At 40.8% G+C, this 5,686-nt stretch overlaps 1 pseudogene; it reads right to left on the reverse strand.

The window, feature by feature from the left end:
* LOC110261610 lies at positions 2,384-3,652 on the reverse strand (annotated as a pseudogene).

A 5,686-nucleotide genomic window follows, 5' to 3' on the forward strand; every position in this document is an offset into this window, starting at 1 on the left:
TTTTTTTGGTCTTCTTAGCTATTTCTTGGGCCGCTCCCGCGGCACATGGAGGTTCCCAGGCTAGGGGTCGAACCAGAGCTGCAGCCACCAGCCTACGCCAGAGCCACAGCAACGTGGGATCCGAGCCGCGTCTGCAACCTACACCACAGCTCACGGCAACACCGGATCGTCAACCCACTGAGCGAGGGCAGGGATCGAACCCGCAACCTCATGGTTCCCAGTCGGATTCGTTAACCACTGCAGCACAACGGGAACTCCTACCATACCATTTTATGTACAATGTTAAAAATAAAATGATCAGCATTTAATTTTAAAAATGAAGCATATCAAGAAACAGGACAAATGAGCAAGAACCATGAGAACAAATCAACAGTAGACACATGCTCCTAGGTGACTGAAATTTGATCAATACCAGGATGAACAATTTTCTGAAGAAAGTTTTTTTTACCCTGAAAATAATTTAAATACAATTTTTATAAATATCTGCAAATAAATACAATTTTGGATTCACTCATGAGCCTTTTTAAAAATAGATTTCAGTGGCGTATAATTGACTTAACAAAATTGTGTTAGTTTCAGTTGTATGGCAAAGTAAATCAGTTATACATATACATATATGTATTTCTTTTCAGATTCTTTTCTCATATAGGTTATTTCACTGTATTAAGTAGACTACCCAGTTGCATGCAGTAGGTCTTTGTTATCTATCACATACATGGTCGTTTGTATATGTCCATCCCAACCCCCTAATTTATCCTCCCTTCCACATTTTCCCTTTGGTAACCATAAATTTGGTTTCAAAACCTTTGAGTCTGTTTTTGTTCTATAAGTTCTTTTGTGTAATTTTAAATTAGATTCCACATATTAGTGGTCTCGTGATACTTGTCTTTCTCTGTCAGACTTACTTCACTTAGTATAATAATTCCTAGGTCCATCCATGTTGCTGCAAATGGCATTGTTTCATTATTTTTTTATGCCTGAGAAATATTCCATTGTTTATATGTACCACATCTTCTTTATCTAATTCTCTGTTGATGGACATCTAGGTTGCTTTCATGTCTTGTCTATTGCAACTAGTGCTGCAGTGAATATTGGAGTGCATGTATCTTTTCAGATGATGGTTTTCTCCTGATAGATGCCCAGGAGTGGATTGCTGGATCATATGGTAGTTCTATATGTAGGTTTTCAGGGAACCTTCTTACTGTTTTCCATAGTGGTTTCACCAGCTCGTATTCCCACCACAGTGTAGGAGGGTTCTTCTTTTCCTATAGTCTGTCCAGCATTGATTTTTTATAGACTTTAAAAATGTATTTTGTTTTATTAGAGTATGGTTTATTTACAATGTTGTGTCAGTTTTCTGATGTACAGCATAGTGACCCATTCAGTTTTGAAGATTGCCATTCTGAGTGGTGTGAGGTGATAACCCCTGTTGCAAAGGAAGCAACAGATAAGAAATTACTCACCAAAATATACAAACATCTCAACAGATTTTTTTCTTTTGTTTCAGCTACACCTGTGGCATATGAAAGTTCCTAGGCCACGGATGAGTCTGAGCCACAAGTGTGATCTACACCACAGCTGTGGCAACACCAGGTTCTTAACCCACTGTGCCAGGAAAGATTGAACCAGCACCCCAACAGAAACAACACTGGGTCATTAACCTGTGCCACAGTGGGAACTCCCCATACAGCTTTATACAAAAACAAACAAACAAAAAACCCCACACAGCCTAATTAAAAAATGGTCAGGAGTTCCCATTGTGGTGCAGCAGAAAAGAATCTGATTAGTAACCATGAGGTTGCTGGTTCGCTCCCTGCCTTGCTCAGTGGTTAAGATCTGGCATTGCCCGTGAGCTGTGGTTGTAGGTTGCAGATGCAACTTGGATCCTGTGTTGCCTGTGGCTGTGGGGTAGGCCAGCAGCTGTAGCTCTGATTTGACCCCTAGCCTGAGAACCTCAATATGCCACAGGTGCAACCCTAAAAAGCAAAAAAAAAAAAAAAAAAGGTCAGAAGGTCTACACAGACATTCTCTAAGAAGACAGACAGATGGCCGAAAACACATGAAAAGATGCTCAACATAACTAATTATTAGAGATTCCAATCAAGAGCCTTTTAATAAATACTTTATAGTAAAAAAAAAATTTTTTTGGGCTTTTAAGGCTGCATCCATGTCACACGGAAGTTCCTAGGCTAGGGGTCTAATTAGAGCTGTAGCTGCCAGCCTAGACCACAGACACAGCATTTCAGGATCTGAGCCAACTCTGCATCCTATAGCACAGCTTCATGGCAACACTGGATCCTTAACCCACTTAGCAGGCCAGGGACAAATCCCTGTCATCATGGATACTGCTGGTTCCATTACTGCTGAGCCATGACAGGAATTCCTATAGTCTGATAAATTTTTGCAGGGGCCTTCTTCATATCTTTGTCCTGAGACTGTATATCACAGGATTAAGAAGTGGAGTCACAACGGAATAAACAGAGTCACAATTTTCTGTGTTGGAGCATCATGCTCAGGGTTTGGGCTCCCATACATGACCAGTACAGAGCCATAGAACAGTGAAACCACAGCTAGATGAGAGCCACAGGTGGAGAAAGCCTTTCTTCGTCCAGCTGCTGAAGGGAGTTTGAATACAGCTCTAAGGACCAGAGCATAAGACCCCATAATTAAGGTAAAGAGAATGATCATAGGCACAGGGTTTAAAGTAGAGAAGAGAAGCTCTATCACAGGAGCCTTTTTGCAAGTGAGTGCAAGAAGAGGACTTGGGTCACATAGGAAGTGGTCAATGATCCTGGATCCACAGAAGGACATTTGGGAGACGATGATGATGGGAATCAAGAACCAGAGGAAACCAAGTACCCAGCAGCTGACCACAAGATTGGTGCAGAGACGTGCAGTCATGAGAGTGGGGTACTGTAGAGGCCGGCAGATGGCAAGGTATCGATCAATGCCATAATCGCCAAGAAAAAGCATTCTGTAGAACCAAGGAGAAGAAAAAGTAGAACTGGAGAAAGCATCCAGAGAAGGAGATGACCTTGTTGTCAGAGAGGAGGTTGGCCAGCATGTTTGGGACAGTGGAGGTGACATAGGAGATCTCGAGGAAGGAGAAGTTGGCGAGCAGGATGTACATGGGGGTGTGGAGTCTCTGATCCCAGCGCACAGCACAGATGATAGAACCATTGCCCATGAGGGTCAGGAGGTAGACCCCAGCGAAGAGCAGAAAGAGGAGGATCTGTCCGTGCCTGGAGCAAGGGAAGCCCAGGAGGATGAAGCCGGTGATGGTGCTGGAGTTGCTGGGGGTGTTGGAGATGTTCATGTGTCTGGGAGCTGTGAAAGGACCGGCAAAGATCAAATGAGTGTGCACAGGCATGTGGGGACCCAGAGTTGTATTTAAACCCTCTTGGGAAACTACATAGGGACTTAGTTATCAATAGCTATTTTTTTTCCTTTCAAATTGAAATGCTGACCTGGGTTGACTGTATTCTCAATAACATTTTCATCATGGTCTCAAGAAAATTTATGGTCAGTATTTATTAGTCCTTCAAAAAATATTGTAGAGTAGTTTGAAGATTCTATTAGACTAAATGGATTATATCCACATAAATGTATTACATTTTACAGAATATATCTGTCTCTCTTATCTGTCTACCAATTTACATGTCAATGTCACAAAATGGATTTCTTACAATTTGAGAGGGGATGACATCATTGCATTTGTGACAGAATCTGAACAATATAGCCATGTAACATGAATTCATAGAACTTTTTGAATTACTTCTTTATGTGTGTTTGGAACCTGGTCTTATTGCAAACTAAATGATTACCTTATTAATTTAATAATATTATACACCAATTCTCTATGAGAGAATCAGATCAGAGTCAGATCACCTACAGGAAATTAGCCTTAGTTTCAGTTGTGTTAAACAGCAATCTTAGCAATCTTAGATCCAAGATGAATGAATTATTAATGGGTACTGTTAAAGCAGGTCTGTGCTTAGCTGGAAAGGGTATATGAATTTTCACAGTCTGCAGCTATAATTCTATTCCAATGCTATAATTCTATCCAATTCTATTCCAACTGTGGATATCATTGATAATGTGGAATTCTAAATAGCAGGAGATGGAAAACTAAAAGTTTGCTGAATCCTCCAGTAACTACTTGGCAGCATCTCAAGGCAGAGTGACCTTTGGAGGCTGGATATCTGCAAAATGCCTTCTTTTTATTCAGAACGAGTTAGATTACCTTTGTTAAACACTCATGTATATGTTGACCTTGAATCAATAAGAACCCTGTAAGGAAATGTATAAATGAGCAACATAAAGAAAGTCTGTGTTCCTCACTTGCTCTTTTATGTAAAGTCCTTTTATGTAAAGTCCTATTTTCCTTTTTGAAGTTTGGCACAGGGATCCAGGGAGTCTAATAATTCCTTGCTAGGAATATTGAAGTTCTGAGAAGCTGAAGTTCAGATCAAGTTCTCGTCAAGAGCTAAAGGTGACAGGGACAATTGATACGCCTTCTCAAGTGTAAGTGGGAGTGCTTAGAGTGGTGTTTTGGAGGAGGAATACAGCTGTGTTGGTTGGAGTAGGGAGGAGACATTGGAAGTGGTTATTACATAATACATGTTCCTATAAAGCCATCTCTGGGTCATTTGAAGCTGTAGATCGCCTGATTCCCATTGCACGAGGGATTCTGGTGGCCAGTCAATCTCCATAAATCTGCCTGACTCTCTTTTAAAGTATGTAACAGAAATAGGGTTTAGTGGACTCCGTTCTTGGTGGGAGGAGAGTGGCTTAGGTTGTTGTACCTGCACCATGAACTTACATTTCCTAAAGTCCTTTTCTCTTCTGCTTTTCTCTTCTTCACCCTTTCTAAGGGTGCAGTATATTTCTGAGACCACATATTTACCTTTTAAAAAGAGAAATTCCCGTTGTGGCTCAGTGGGATAGGAACCCGACTAGTATCCGTGAGGATGTGGGTTCGATCCTTGGACTTGCTCAGTGGGTTGAAGATCTGGCGTTGCTACAATTTGTATTGCAGGTCTAGATGCGGCTTAGTTTTGGCATTGCTCTGCCGTGGGCCAGCAGCTGCAGCTCTGATTTGACTCCTGGGCTGGGCACTTCCCTATGTCACAGATGGGGCCCTAAAAGGACCAGAAATTAAAAAAAAAAAGAGGCGTTGAAAGCAGACAATAGAAGAGTGTAACATTTAAAAAAAGTCACTCTGTACCGTTTTCCCTCATAATAAATGACATTTAGATTTTATCCCTTTCTAAAGCATTCTGGACCTTAGTAGTGTGTTTTCAAAATTATGTTGCAGTCACATGTCTCTATTGATTGGTAATGATAAAAAGAGGACAGAAAGCAATAATTGTGCTGTGTGTAAAGGTCCTTCATGGTTCTGACAGTGATGAAGTCTCTAAGTCTAGTACCAATTCAAAGAAAGGTATTTGTTATGCTCAACTAAGAACAATTGTTACTAATCATGATTCAGTATCTCTGACTCGATATGTGGCGTTGGTGTTCCTGAAATTTCATTTTAGGCGTAAGCATCTGTTCAACAATGTAATAAATGACCCCTTGAATGAATGTTTAAGAACTCCTTTTTTTTGGAGGTGGCTGGAATTTATTTCAGTGTAGTATTTCCTCCCTACTCTTAACCTCAGATGTAATTTGTCAGCAATTTCTG

This window comes from Sus scrofa, chromosome 7, assembly GCF_000003025.6.
Source record: "Sus scrofa isolate TJ Tabasco breed Duroc chromosome 7, Sscrofa11.1, whole genome shotgun sequence".
Classification (NCBI taxonomy): Eukaryota; Metazoa; Chordata; class Mammalia; order Artiodactyla; family Suidae; genus Sus; species Sus scrofa.